The sequence below is a fragment of the Eubalaena glacialis genome, chromosome 1, assembly GCF_028564815.1.
Source record: "Eubalaena glacialis isolate mEubGla1 chromosome 1, mEubGla1.1.hap2.+ XY, whole genome shotgun sequence".
NCBI lineage: Eukaryota > Metazoa > Chordata > Mammalia > Artiodactyla > Balaenidae > Eubalaena > Eubalaena glacialis.
In genome coordinates, this window is record NC_083716.1 from 196,355,368 (window position 1) to 196,371,956 (window position 16,589).

Genomic DNA, 16,589 nt, shown 5'->3' on the forward strand with positions numbered 1-16,589 from the left:
TTAAAAACGGTATGTGGAGGCTGGAAGATGGAGATAAATATGTCTCAGGTTTTGTTCTTCTGCTGTTTCTCTCCCCCTTTGCTTCTCTAAGTCAGATCTCAATAGCCTCTATTTCCAATATTGCTGTCTCTTTGTATTCTATATCTGGCTTGACCCAAGTGTATTATGGAGTTGTTACACAGATTTTTGACTCCCTTATTTTTCCAGGATGTTATTGTGACCATGGGTGTGGAAAGACAGTGTAAGCTACTAACTGTTAGGAAGAAATTTATAATGTTTTATTTATAATAAAATAATACTTTATTTTTTGAAGAAAATTGACACAAGAAAGTCTATCTGTTCTGAGCAGTTTCTATAACAAAATCATAATTTCTAGATTAGTCATGTTTCAATAGAGATTGTGGCAAGTATAAATAATTCAACTAATGTACTTCTGTTTTGCTAATATTATTAATCATCTTTTGCCGATAGAGTCTATCTGACAGAAATTATATATATTTTTGCTTGCATTAAGCAAAGTCTGTAAAGCTGGATGAAAAAAATAATTATTTAGGACATTTCAGTAACATTCTGCCCAACTCAATTACATTTGCTTACTTTGATTTATACCCTGTCCTTATTGACTGGGTCAAGAAGTCTACCTGTATTATCAGAGTATGTATTAGGATGTTTCCAAATACAAGTAACAGAATTTCCAAGTAAAAGTGTCTTAAAACAATGAAGACATTTATTATGTCACATGGAAGTCCCAGCAGGTTGATTCAGCAGCTGAAGCATCCTATCAAGGTCTCAGGCTGTTTTCAGTTCTCTACTCCACCACTCTCAGCTTGTTGGGACTTGTTTTCAAGCTTTTCTCCTCATAATTGAAAAAAGCTGCCATTGCCACTGATATTGGGTCCTCCCTCACACAACTGTACCCAAAAGCAGGAGCACTATTTCCCCTTCCATCGCTTGAAGAGAGAAATACAGCCTTTCTTAGAAGCTCTCACCTTCACCTTCTCAGCTAACTCTCTTGCTAGTCCCATTAGCAAGTGACTGGCCCATGTCCTTGTTAAACCGCGTGGAGTGAATGTTCGGCATTTCCAACCTCAATGGTGGGAAGTGGTATCGCAGAAGACAAAAACTGGAAGAACAGATAGGGAAAAGTTTATTATGGTGATATTTTTGACAGCTTCCGAAAGCCCTCATAAGTGTCTGAAAATGGTAGTTTGAAACTTTATGCTAACTTAATAAATGAGTTTTTGCATTATTCTCAACTTCGATAAATGTTTTCTTTTTTTGAAATTTACACATTGACTCAAAATGGGAGTTACTTCTACACAAATCACATGTTTTTCCTTCTATCGGTCTTGTTTAGTGGATTTACATATCATCCTCATTCTAAAGCATTCAATTTCCAAAATAGCAAATATTTTCTATTAGAATAATGAAAGAGAAGAAAAATTAGACAAAGGAGTGTGGGTTATAATGGGGAAAATGAGGAGAAGATAATAGGAATGGTAGAAAACAAAAAAGGCAGGGGAAAAAAAAGGAGGGATAGAGTAGGATGAGCAATGACTAATCTGGATGATCTAATGTGACAGAGTTCAGTTAACTAGGTCACTTGCCCCTTGAAATGATGGGCAGGATAAGCCATTAAGACATTGGAGCAAATAGAAGAAAAGGAGGAGGAAGCCAACTCTTCAGGCATGCATTTTGCAGGTTAGAATTTGGTCCTAACCACACTGCGGGTGTGTCCCTGGAAACTCATGTTCATGTGGCTTGGCAGTAGTGTTCTGATGGCACTCTTGGTTTTTTTCATTTAAAGATAATTTGCCTAACAATGATGTTTAAAATAATCCATCTAAATATTTAAGGCTCTTAACTTGTCTCAGCAATAATTAAAACAAGGAAATATTTAGGCTCTGAGTTTCAAAGGGCCAGACTTTCCAAATGATTGGGGCTTTATAAAGATTTATTCCTCTGTGTACAATCTAAACCCACTTTAGAGAAAAGAGCTCACCTAAACCTACGAATATTGCTTGGATTTGTTTTAGGATTAAGAGGTTACTGTCCCTGCCTTTCATTTCACCATCTCACCTGGTTCTTTATTGACTTTTCCTCGTTTTTCCTCTTTCCACTCTTTGCCAGATATAATAATCACTGGAAATATAATAGGTTCTCTTTGATACTTTATCAATCTTGAATAACATACATGAGAGGATTTTGTTGAAATTCTCCCTTTCATGTAATAGGTATCCTTTATGTTAAATAGGTTTTTATTACTTTTAATCCTTATATCTATTGTAAAATAAAAGATTTAGAAGGCAATGCAAAATAAACGTATACCCCAATGAGTTGTTATAAGGCAAACACTCTTGTAGCCAAGACCCAAGTCAAGAAATAGAATTTTCCAGCTATTCCAGAAGTCCTCCATGTGCTTCATTCCAATTTCATATCACCTCCCGCCCCTCAAAGTACCCACCATCTTGATTTTCATAGTAATCATTTCCACTTGTTTCCTTATAGTTTATGACACCCAAATGCACATCCATAGACAGTTTTGTCCATTAAAATTTTTTTTGGATATGTCTTTTAAATCTCTCGTATTGTACAGTTTCACTCTTCCATTGTTTCTTTTCTTTATGATTTATCTATAGAAGAACTCAAGTTTTTTGACTTGTCAAGTTTCCCATAGTCTGAAGTTTGCTGTTTTCATACTCATTATGCAGTGTGGCATGTTCCTCTGTCCTTGGTATTTCCTGAAAACTGGCACCTGGATTCTGAGGCTTCATTGGACTTAGTTTTATTCCTTTGGGTAAGACTATAGGTTGTGTTGTGTTCTTTCATCAGGAGACATACAATGTCTGGTTGATTCTCTTTTTGTGGTATTACTAGCTACTGATGTCTAGATCCATTAATTCAGCGGGGGTTGCAAAAGGGTGATATTCAGATTCCATTATTTCTTTTTCACTTATTATATTAGCTGAAATGCTTTGACAAGGAGACATATCTCTCATCTACTATTTGGTTACCCAGTGATACATTTCATGTGGAAAAGGTAGGTGCTCGGTTCTTTTCCTCTATTTACCAGTTTTTAAGAGAAGAAATTGGTTCCTTATCCTTCTCTGAAGGTCACCAATTCTTTGTTTTTAAAAACATTGTCATGAACTCATGATTTCAACATATTTGATAAAATTTCAATCAATAGCAATTATAACTTTTTTTTTTGAAGCTCAAATTGTCCTATCTTTGGCCAGCAGGATTCTCTTCAGGTTGGTCTGAGCCCTTTTGACACACCCTAGTAATTTTTGAGAACTTCCCTGATTTTTAATAACAGATGTCCACATTCATCTTGTATGCATCCTGCCCCAGATAGGAAATCAGTCATGTTTCCAAAAGCCTTGATTTCTTCTACGATTTCAAGACCACGATCTGAGTGCTAATGCTTATTGCTACTGGGTTGATTACTTATTGCTACTTGGCCTTTTCAGCGGCAGAGCTAGGAAATCTATCTATCTATTGATAAATATACATATAGATATAATTTTACAGATAAAATATCTAATGATTATGCTGATATTTCCAATTAAAAGTCAGTACTATGGGATTTTAACCTAAACTTTTTTATACTTTTACTGCATCTATATCTCTCTTCCTCCATAACAAGATTTCTGGTTCCCAAGTGTACAGTAGATGATGGAATTGTATCTCATAATTACTCATTTACATTATTCTACATTGTACACACGACAGGCTTAGAATAACAATACACATATTACCACCACCAATATAATTACAAAGAACAGCTGAATTTTTTTATATGCTCTCCTCACCCTCATCCCATTTTTTAGTTATACTATATCTACATTATGTGAGAATATAGCCTTTATATGTTATACTCTCATTTAACTCTCATTTATTATTAGTTCTTCATATAACTATGTTTTACCATCTACCACCTGATGTCTCTTTACTGATGTCTCTTTACTGATGATGTCTCTTTAATCATTTTGATTGTCTAATACTCGTCCTTCTCTAGATTCTTGAGAACAATATTCTCTGAGTCCTTGCATATTGATAACTGTTGTTTTGTGCCTTTTATAGTTGAAAGTCAGTTTTGCAGAATATAAAATCCTTGGTTTACATTTTATTCCTTGTGTCTCTTAAATATGTTATTCCATTTTCATCTGGCATGAAGTATAGCTGTCAAAAAAACCCTGATGATAATCTACTTTTTTACCTTTTAAGTCACTTTTGGTTTTGATTGGATACTCAATGTAATTTTTTTTTTCTTTAAAGTTCATCCATTTTGTTAGAAATTTGTCTTGGTGTTGATAATTCTGGGTCAACATTCTCAGCTACACAGTATATTTTTTCAATATGTAGTTTCATATTGTTTTTTATAAAGAAAATTTCTCTTTAATTATAATTTTTAGTATGTGTTTTGTCCCCTTGCTTTACACTTCTTCAAAGATTCCAATTATATGAGGTTGAATCTTCTTTGTCTATCTTTAATATTTGTCGTTTTCTTTCTTTTTTCTTTTTTTTGGCTGCGTTGGGTCTTCGTTGCTGCGTGCAGGCTTTCTCTAGTTGCGGTGAGCGGGGGCTACTCTTCGTTGCAGTTTGCGGGCTTCTCATTGCGGTGGCTTCTCTTGTTGTGGAGCACGGGCTCTAGGCGCGAGGGCTTCAGTTGTGGCACGTGGGCTCTAGAGTCCCAATATTTGTCATTTTCTGTCAAATGTTTCTTATCTTTTTCTTTACTTTTTATTTAAAAAATGTCCTCCTTTGGGACTTCCCTGGTGGTCCCCTTCCACTGAAGGGGGCCGGGGTTCGATCCCTGGTCAGGGAACTAGATCCCACATGCATGCTGCAACTAAGAGTTCACATGCCACAACTAAGAAGTCCACATGCCGCAACTAAGAAGCCCACATGCCGCAACTATGAGCCTGCATGGGGCAACTAAAAAAGATCCCGCATGCCGCAACTAAGACCTGGCGCAGACAAAATAAATAAATAAAAATAAATAAATATTAAAAAAAAAAGTTTGTTGGGAAAAAAATTTAAAATGTCCTCCTTTTAATATTCTATTTCTTTTAAGGCTTAATCTGTTTTGTTATGTTTGCTCTGTGTTCCTTCATTTTAGTGTCACTTCTGAAATAATTTTTAAAAAAATTTCTAATTGTCTCCTGGATTTTACCACCTCAGTGGCAGAGTATTTTAATAATGTTTTCATTTCATGTCTTTATCGTTTTCTTAATGTATTTTAGCTTCTTTTGAGATAGAAGATAATAGTTTTGATTTGTTCTGTGAGCATGTCTTTCTGGTGTAGGGATATTTATTGTGCTCATTGTTTTTCTTAGAAATAACTTTGCAAGGCATTTGGCCTCAATACTTTTCTGTTTCTCATTTTTATGTTAAAATGGCTTTCCAGAACTTTAGTAGGAGACACAGCTTTGAATAGCTTTTCTAACTTCATAAACTCCCTCTTCTGTTGTTTTCAGGTAGTGTTAAGAAGGGTCAGCTTGCTTTATGAGATTTCCTGGTTCTGTTCCCTTCCCCCCCGCCTTTTATCTGGGTCTCCTCTATCTGTTGTTCTTTCTGTCTCTGTCCAGCTTAATTTTGATTCCACTCTCAGCATTTCTCTTCAGCGTGACACTCTGTCCTGAAAGGAAGCTCTGGCAAGTCAGTCTCTAGGGCTGCTTAAGCACCTTCAGTCTTTGTAGCAGACCCCTTGCACTCACCACCTACCCGATCGGGCAAAACCTGACCACATGCTTTCCAGTAAATAGTCCTTGCTATTTAGGGCTTCTCTTCTCAAGTCTGTCAAAGTCTGTCAAGTTTCACTGCTTCTCTCTCCTTTTCCTGCTCACATGCTGATAGGATCCAGGTCTTACGGCTGTGGGTGGTCTGTTCTCATTCACATGTATTTTGAAGTTTGTGTGGATGCCTTGCAGCCTAGCATCTGTGTAAATGTTGTCCATGGGATTTTGATTTTGCTAAGTTGTTGTTCTATATGTTTTCTTTTTTAATGTTTTATTTATTTACTTTTGGCTGCGTTGGGTCTTCGTTGCTGCGCATGGGCTTTCTCTAGTTGCAGCAAGCGGGGGTTACCCTTCATTGTGGTGCGCGGGCTTCTCATTGCGGTGGCTTCTCTTGTTGCAGAGCACGGCTCTAGGCACGAGGGCTTCAGTAGTTGTGGCACGCAGGCTCAGCAGTTGTGGCGCACGGGCTTAGTTGCTCCGCGGCATGTGGGATCTTCCCGGACCAGGGATTGAACCCGTGTCCTCTGCATTGGCAGGTGGATTCTTAACCACTGAGACACCAGAGAAGCCCCATATGTTTTTATGTTAAGATTTGGATTCAAAATTATACTGCTGCTGTAGTCATCTTCCCTGAACCCACTAAACAGATTTAAACTACTCTCTTCTTTAAGTAGAACCCGCATTTTCACAAGAGTTAGAAATAGTACATTACTAATAACTTCCTAAGCTTTGATAATTTTATTATAACTTCAGAAGGGTTTGGGAAATGTATTCTCCATGTTATAAAATCCTCTGAGAACTTTGGAGCAGTGTAATTTTTGTTTTACTTCTGGTACAATTAAAGAGAGAAAATTTCTGTGTCCCTGAACCAGTAAAAAAAAATTAGGTGCTCCATGTATTATTGGAAACCAACTTTATATAAACCTTTGACATAATATATCTGTGCTATTGAATACAAAAAGCGTATTTTCCATACATGCCAGCAAGTAAAATTTTCGTTATAGGGAAATGTAGACTGTTCCTCTGGTGGCTCTTGGTGCCTCCTGGCGTGTTACCATGTACTCCTGAAGTGTTCCTCAGTCTGAAAGCATAAGAAGAAATACAGAGAAGTAGACTGGGGCTCCATCTTGGGAGTTTGAAGGTTTTGCTAAATCTTTGGACTTTGTTCTGTAGACACTGAGGAACCAATGAAGCATTTCAAAAAAGAAAGTGACCTGATCAGTTTTGTGTTTTAGAGGAATGGCTTTAAATTTCTTTGATCATCATCTATAGTAAGAAATACAGGGCTTCCCTGGTGGCACAGTGGTTAAGAATCCTCCTGCCAATGCAGGGGACACGGGGTCGAGCCCTGATCCGGGAAGATCCCACATGCCGCGGAACAACTAAGCCCGTGCACCACAACTACTGAGCCTGCGCTCTAGAGCCCAAGGGCCACAACTACTGAGCCCACGAGCCACAACTACTGAAGCCCGTGCACCTAGAGCCCGTGCTCTGCAACAAGAGAAGCCACCACAATGAGAAGTCCGTGCACTGCAACGAAGAGCAGCCCTGCTTGCCGCAACTAGAGAAAGCCCACGCACAGCAACGAAGACCCAATGCAGCCAAAAAAAAAAAAAAACTTTTACATGCCAATATATGCAGATTATATATAATATATATGCATATGCATATATGTGATTACATATGTATATATGTAAAATAACAATTTGTTGAAACTTGACTGATATTTATATATTTTCCACCCTAACCAATTTCATCTAGGAAAAGTTAATGCAATCCACTAAGTTGGTTGCACAACCCCTGATGGAGGGCACCTCAGGTAACCAGAGAATTTATACACTTCATTAATATTTTGAATGGAACAAAGTTGTACTCATTAAGAAACACTTCAATGCTTCTTCCAGGAGGTTTAGAAGATGTTATTGGGAAGGAAGAGGACGGGAGGTTCCTCGGCCCTATGACTATGATTTTCCTGGCAGCCTGCACACCCTTTCCCTGGGGCCAGATTCTCTCTGCTCTCCTCTGTACCATTCATTCTCTTGCAGCCTGCCCCCTTCTCTCCTAGGATAATTGATTTCATACAGAACCTTCTCTAGTCATCCTACTTGAGAAGACCCAAGAAGTGGGAGAGGGTAATCTCTGTATTGAACTTTAACTCTCTCTCTCAGATAGAGAACACTGAGGGTAAAATGTAGCACATAATGAAGACTATATGTATTAGTTTCCTAAGGCTGCATAACAAAGTACCACAGACTGGGTGGCTTAAATAACAGAAACTGATTTTCTCACAGTTCTGGAGGCTACAAAGTTAAGATCAAGATGTCAACAGGGCTGGTTTCTTCTGAGGCCTCTCTCCTTGGCTTGCAGATGGCTAACTTCTCCCTGTGTCTTCACATGATCTTCCTTCTGTGTGTCTGTGTCTTAATCTCTTCTTATAAGGAGACCAGTCAGATTGAATTAGGGCCCACCTGTAAGACCTCATTTTCACTTAATTACCTCTTTAAAGGCCCTATCTCCAAATACACTCACATTTTGAGGTACTAGGGTTTAGGACTTCAACATATGAATTTTTTTGGCCGGGGGACAAAATTCAGCCCTGTAAAAAACTAATAAACAGAAATCTCAATTAAATACAGTCAGGAGACCAGAAGGGGGAGCTCTCATGCCCTACCATGAGCCCAACGGGAAGAAGAAAGACTCCTTCTTCTTTCCTGGTAAGCACCCAGCCTATGAGAGACAGTCATGACTCAGCCAATGAAAAGCCATGGGCTCTTTGTTTACTATACCTCCCCCCAACTTCTTTTTCCACTCTGTAAAAGAGTTCTCTCCATTTTTGTGGAGCCACTTGCACATGGCTCACCATGGTTGCACACTGTGAATTGCAATTCTTTGTTGATCCCAAATAAACCCATTTTTGCTGGAGAAATAACTAGCAGTCTATTTGTTTTAGGTCAACAGTCCATAGCACCATTTATGTTTATTTTTAAAAAATCAAATACAGCCATTTTTATGTTATACAAAATAAATGCCAAAATACCAGCATTACAAATAACATCACAGCTTTATTTTCGTGATATAATGAATTCAGTTACTTAATTCTATTATGGATAGACAGAGTTTCCATTTTAGTGGCCCCCCCCAGGAGAGTCTTGGAGGCTACCAACTTAATTTTTTTTTTTCAAATAAGGAGGTCTTAGTTTTTATTTTTATTTTACTGTGTACTTAACTGTGTGCCCAACTGCTTCACCCTGCCCTTGACTGGATGTCCTCAACACATAGAAAAATTTGCACGAAAAGCTGGTAAATGGTAATTAAAGGACTTCAGTAAAAGAGAAGAGAAAGAGAAGAAATCTTTGGTTTGGGATTCACTGGGCTGACTGAAAAGAGAAAACCCAAACAGCCCTTTCTCTCTTTGGGAAGTTCTGCAAGAAGCAAGCCCAGAGGATCTGAATTAGCTCAAAGGAAAAACACAGGCTAAGACCAGTAGAAACGGGACATGAGCTCCTTAGCTAAGCTCTGGTCTGATAAGGCCACTTCCCAGCCAGGAAGCTCATATGGTTACAGACGGACTGGGCGTCTCCAGTCCCCCACTCAGCTGCGCATAGACAGGCCCTGCAGCATCAGAGCGGGGCTCTTCCTAGTCTGCATCCTGCTGTGCCGGTCCACATGCCTCACCTCCTGCCTCTTACCTCTCCGTGGAGTGAACACTCCCCGGCTTCTGCTTCTGAGTTTCTCATTTTATATTTATTTCAGGAGGCTGCTGCGGGGGTGGGGGTGGGGGGGCAGTGCCCTTGTTTCCAGTTGGTTGATTGATTTATCAGACTTTATAGACTCCCCATACTACTCCTTGGCCGAGTCCTTTTCAGCTCTCTGAGTCTGTAATTCATTCTATAAATGTGGTTGTTCATCAAGATGATCTCTGTGATTCCTCTTCCCTCTAATGTTATATGAATCTATTCTTAAGTTTCAGACTTTAAGGCAGATTTAAAAAAAAATCCCATGTATAGTTACAAAAGAAACTTAATATAGATGCCTTTGCCTAACAGATAGAGGGAGAAAAGGTACCCCTTTCTTCCTGGGATTTTAAGCTTATTTTAGATAGAAAATTTAAGCTTACCTCGACTACGGGTCTTCAGCTCGCTCCTCTGCTCTGCCTTGAGCCACTCTTGTTTATGGAGGCAACTCTGAGATTCTCCTCAGTGACACTGGCAGGTTCACTGCCAACTATCAGGCTAAATAACACACATATAATTCTGAATGACATAATTAAAAATTAAAAATGACTATCTGTAAGATGGCATTATCAGCAATGCTTTGCTTTTTAAAATTAGAATTGCTAATGAATTGTTTTCTAATGTTCTTTTGTACTGTCCTATGGATATTTTCTTAAGATATTCACATTTGCAGAATGCCTTTGTACTGTTTTCTCCTCTCGCCCACTCATTGCCCACACATACCTGGCCTCCTACTCCTTGCTAACTCATGGGCCCAGCCTCTGCCCACACACACACTCAGTGACCTGGCACCTACTATCGACCCTCTCCTTTGTTCTCCCGCAAATCCACCCACTCATCTTCTCTCCTTTACACAGGTGGACACATTCGTACTCGTACTGCTCAGCAGCCAAAACACAATAATGGCTTGAGGGCGGGGAGAGAATAATTTTTCCAACGACCATTATGTTTTTTTAAATTAACAAGCTCTATCCACACATGAATAGTCAATAAACAGTTCTTTTATTCTTAAATTGGCTGTGAATTATGCCAGAGCAACTCCAGAGCCAACACAAGGGTCAGCCCACTCATCAAAGCCCTGCCAAGGCCTCCTCTTGGGGAGGCTCGCCCCCGAGGAGGCGGGGAGGCCAGTCTTTGTTCCTTGTACGTATTTTTAAGGCCTTCCCCAAATCACCCTCAACCTGATGTTGCTTCGCCTAAAATTCCAGCATTAGAGAGTCATTCCTGAACCTTCTCAGTATTTAAAGTATGAAGAATTAGAAAGATATTGCTGGAGTTTCTTCCCATTTGTGGTAACTATTTTTATCTTTTCAAGGAGCTCAGATAATATGCCACATGTTGTGAAGAGAATCTATTCTGCAATATTACAAGTCCACTCGTTAATAGGAAATAAGAACATAATGGTGGGTTTTAAGAAGTGCACAATTGAATTTTTGTTGGTATTTTTTTATTTTGTTTTGTCGTTTGGCTTTCTCTATATTAAATTGATGTGCACTCCTTGAAGGAAGGCTGGGACCATTTCTCCTCATTTATCTCTCTGAGGTGTAGTAACATGCCTAACAAGGCTGGTAATTTCTCTTGTCAGCACTAAACCTTAGGGCCAATTTTATTCTACTTTTTATCCACCAGTATTTTACTCTTTATTTTGAATATAACTACTTTCTCCTTTAAATCTCCACAATGCTGGCTCTACTCTCTTATGCATTTATCACTTTCTCTCTTGTATCATATTTAATCTTAGAGCTCATCATGACTCATAAGGACTTTTAAGTATATGATTTAACTTTATGTCCTCACACTAAGCAAAGACCCTTACATAAAAATAACTCCTCGGGACTTCCCTGGTGGTCCAATGGGTAAGATTCTGAGCTCCCAATGCAGGGGGCCCGGATTCGGTCAGGGAACTAGATCCCACATGCATGCTATAACTAAGAAGTCTGCATGCCGCAACTAAGAAGCCCGCATGCTGCAACTAAGAGCGCGCATGCCGCAACTAAAAGATCCCGCATGCTGCAACGAAGATCCTGCATGCTGCAACTAAGACCCGGCGCAGCCAAAATAAATAAATAAATAAATAAATATTTAAAAAAAAAACACCTCACATAGAAAGATGCAGGCAAAGCATAAAAAGTAAGAAACAAATACCTCCTAGACCATTCCACAGTTACAGTGGTGATATGACTGCCACCAAGTTTCTAGCTGTGAACTTATAGCTAAAGATGGTGCAACAAACAGAGGCATATATCTCCTCTTAGTAGAGATCAGAAGAGGGGTTATGAATAGATGCAAGATTTCAATAAATATTTGGTGGAAAGAGAATGGGGGAATGCTAAGTGGCCCAATGGGAGACGAAGTCACAATCTAAAGTGTGTGCAGTGGGGCATGCTGAAGATAAGAAAGATACTTCACCTTGAAGAACCTGAAAGAGGCTCAGGACTTGGAGTCACCACATTTGGCAGAAAGTGAGGGTAAGGTGTGCAGTGTAAAGCAAAAGTTGAAAGCTTATATATGGAACAGTCACCTACTCTTATACCCCTAGGCACAGAAAATCAGCAGCCAGCCTACTCCTTTTTGGAGGGTGAGGAGGGAGATTTATTCCTGGAGATACTCAGCAGGAAAGGCCTGGGCATCAGAGAAATCAGGTCTACAGAAGACATGGAGGGACTTCCCTGGTGGCGCAGTGGTTAAGAATCTGCCGACCAATGCAGGGGACACGGGTTCGATCTCTGGTCTGGGAAGATCCCACATGCCATGGAGCAACAAAGCCTATGCGCCACAACTACTGAGCCTGTCCTCTAGGGCCCGCGAGCCACAACTACTGAAGTCCGCGTGCCACAACTACTGAAGCCCGCGTGCCTAGAGCTCGTGCTCCGCAACAAGAGAAGCCACCGCAATGAGAAGCCCATGCACCGCAACGAAGAGTAGCCCCCACTCACTGCAACTAGAGGAAGCCCGCGCACAGCAACGAAGACGCAATGCAGCCACACAAAAAAAATAAATAAAAAAATTTTTAAAAAAGAAAAGGGAAGACATGGATAAGGCATGGGGATATAAACAGCAAAATGAATTCAAGGTCTGCATTGGCTGGATCATCTGTGCCCTCTCCACTGCCACACAATCAAAGCACTGTTAATCAGGAAACTAACCCCTAGGCTAGGCTTTTTCAAACTGTGGGTTATGAAATAGTTATGATTAGTGGATTATGAAATCACTTTAATGGGTCATAACGAACACTGTCATTGGTTGGGTTCCCTAGGAAGCAGATTCTGAGACAGAACTGAGAGTTCAGAATATTCATTAGGGTGAGACATTGGGATCAAAACCGGTAGAAGGAAACAGAATTGGACAAAAGATGAAGTAGAGCTGTGATTCAAGGCCCAATGACCTCTTTGGCCAAGCCCATGGGGAATACTGAAGCTAGAATGGCTCTTCAGAATTGTCCCAAGTCAGGCCAAGGTAGCCAGGCCTTTATCCCCTTTACCTTTGATTTGGTGATGAGGTCTTTAAAGAGGTGATTAAGTTAAAATGAGGTCTCAGGGTAGAGCCCTAATCCAATGTGACTGGCGTTCTTATAAGAAGAGAAAGAAACATCAGGGGCATTGCATAAAGAAGAGGCCATGTGAGGACACAGTGAGAAGATGGCCATCTGCAAGCCAAGGAGAGAGGCATCAGAAGAAAACAAACTGCTGACATCTTAATCTTGGACTTCTAGCCTCCAGAACAGAGACAAAATAAATTTCTGTTGTTTAAGTCACCCAGTCCACAGTATTTTATTGTGGCAGCCCTAGGAAATTAATACATTCTCCCTCATTGGATGTGGCCATCCCACGAAGTGTGACCTTGGGCATGTCAACTCTCTGAACTGAGGGAATCCCTGGAGGGGCTGACAGCTGAAGACTGCCCACCAGCAGTGCTCAGTGACTGGGGCAACCAGACTTTCATTGCAGAGAATATGACTGGTACCTCACAAGGTCTGTCACAAACATTAAAAAAAAATAAAATTCAATAGACTAAATAGAAAATATCTGAGTGCATTATATTTAGAAAAGTTAAATATTGTTTCATGAAACTTTTTTGCATATACATATATACATATATGTACATATATGTGTGTGTGTGGACTGGACATGATGAAAAATAATTTCTTTCTGTCAAAAATGTTTAAAAGTCACTTCCCTAGGCAAGAGATTAGAGGAATGTTTTTCAAAAAAGCTAAACTGACTCTGAGAAGAAACAAAATGTTTTCTCCACCATCCAAAAGTGAACCATCGCCTTGTAAACACCATCCACACTCACAGAGTTCCTCATCAGCTCTTTTAGCATGCTGTTCTTAAATATGAACAGACAAAAAAAGACCACCAGGTATATAAGGCAAACTCTAACCTAAAAAAGAGGACTCATTATGATACACAGAAAATAGAATACAAGAGAAAATGATAGAGAACAGAAAAATACTGTTTATATGCTAATTTATAGCCTCAAAACATTATGAGAAGATTTGTATATGTAAAATAAAGGCAGAATGCTATGATAAAAAGAACGTTAAGAAAAAAACAAAAGAGGGCTCTTGGAAATTAAAAATATAATAATAAAACTTCAGTAGAAGAATTGGAAAATAAAATCAAGGAAATCTGAAAATAGAACCAAAAGATCAGTAGATGAACAATAAGAAAGAAAAGATATGAGATTTAGAGACTCAATCCAGTAGGTACAATATCTGACTAGAAGGAGCTCTAGAAAGAGAAGAAATGGAGGGAAAATTATCCAAGAAAAGTTTCCAGAACAGGAAGGCGTAAGTCTGAAAATTGAAAGTGCCTACCAACTACTCAGCACAAGTAAAAAAGGGCACATCATTGAGAAATAAGTGTCAGACCACTGGGAATAATGAAAGAATCTCAAAAACATCCAGAAAAAGAAAACAAATGAGTCTTACACTAAAAAGTAGGAATCAGAATGCATCAGGTTTCACAACTACAATAGCAATGGACTCAAAAAAGCAAAGGAGCAATGCCTTATGAATTATGAAGGATAATTTTTTAACCTAGAATGCAACACCCAGCCAAATTATCAATAAAGTGTGAGGGCAGAATAAAGATATTTCAAACATAGAAGAATTCAGAAAATTTACCTCTCATGTGTCTTTTGTAGGAAGCTACTGCAGGATATGATCTAGAAAAATAAGGGGGGGAAGACAAGAAAGAGAAAGACGTCGGATGCAAAGAAAAAAAAGGAGAGCCATCACATTGGGAATCCACATGATCACTGTGTCATTGTGAAGGTGATTTGAGCACAGCAGCTCTGCAAGAAGCCTAGAGAGCAACAAGTTCAGACTGATGCAAGAGGACGCAGGGCTTCAGGAAGCAGGTCTCCAAGAAAATTGAGAAATTTACAGAATGCGTCATGAATTTGAATGTATTGAGCGATCTGCATTTCTGGAAGAGAATAGGGAATTTTTTGACAAGTACATAGAAAAGCAAGCATACAAATAAAATGAGATGATCAATTCCAGGGAAAACAAATTTGTTCTGAGAAAGGTAATATAATCATAGTATATTACATGCCTCAGCCTTAAATAATATTTACATTATCTTAATTATATAAAACCGAATACTGACCTGAAAAAAGCATTGTGATATAACTATATTAGGAGAATGAGTGGAGGGTATAAGAAGCTAAATCCATATCTTCCATAGAAGAGAGTCCTAGATAATATCTGGAACTTTGAAAAACCAAGAAATAGCATTAGAAATATGGAGATAAATACCAGAAGAAATGGCTGAAAGTTGAGTGTGGTTGCTTTGGGGATGGAATTAGAACTAGAACTTGCAGATTGTGTGGGGAAAGGGGCTGCTCTTTTTCTTTTGGATTTTGAAGAGAGGTTTGGCTTTTTAAACTCTGTACATTTATAACTTAGATGAAAATATAAACAATTTCAGAAAGAAAAATGATAATATAGGCATATCATTTTTCAGATACGGAGGCAACCATCTTTAAAGCTACAGGAAGTCACAGGTACATAATGAACACGTAGGGAATATAGTAATAATATTTTAACAACTTTGGTGATGGATGGTAACTGCACTTATTGTGGTGATTATTTCAAAATGTATAAAATATCAAATAATATTGCATGTTAAGTATAACTTAATAAAAAAAAGCTAAAGGGAAAATTTTGAAAGTTTTTTCTGGGGGCGGGGGGTGGAACAGGACTGGAGTTGAGCTTCACTGTAAGCACTATTAAACCATTTGATTTTGTAGACTTGTGACGACCTTACATTGAATACATTTTTTAAATGAAAAATAAAAACAATTAATTTGCAGGAATGAATTCAGGCACATAGACACTTAGGAAGGGCTTTGAATTTTAGCTCTGCTGCTTGCAGGTTCCTAATCTTTAAAATCTTTAACATCTTCCTTACAAAGTGTAAGGAGTTCGTGAGAAAAAACATCTGGAAGCTCCTGGTGGGTTGAAAATGATCAATATAGGGCCTCCCTGGTGGCGCAGTGGTTAAGAATCCACCTGCCATTGCAGGGGACATGGGTTTGAGCCCTGGTCCAGGAAGATCCCACATGCTGCGGAGCAACTAAGCCCGTGCGCCACAACTACTGAAGCCTGCGCTCTAGAGCCCGTGCTCCACAAGAGAAGCCACCGCAACGAGAAGCCCGCGCACCGCAACGAAGAGTAGCCCCCTCTTGCCGCAACTAGAGAAAGCCCGAGCGCAGCAACGAAGACCCAATGCAGCCAAAAATAAATAAATAAAATAAATAAATTTAAAAAAAGAAAAGATTAAAAAAAAAAGAAAATGATCAATATAGGTTCCCTTCTTTCCTCTTACAGATAAAAAACCAAGACACTAGTTTTCAGTAGTATAAACTCATTCTTTGAAACCCCTCTTTGCTTGGACTCACAAGGACCCTCCCATTACACTTTGGATATAAAAGGAATACTTAGTGTGCACATAAATAATGAAGGCATTAAAATAGTACCCTATGTGAAATAAGAAATGCCCTTTGTGTAATCTGGCTAGCTTTGCAATGAATCTATTTTTTTCAACAATAAAGTGCAATACATAGTTTACTCACTTGACTTTTCTCAAGCCTTACTGATTTT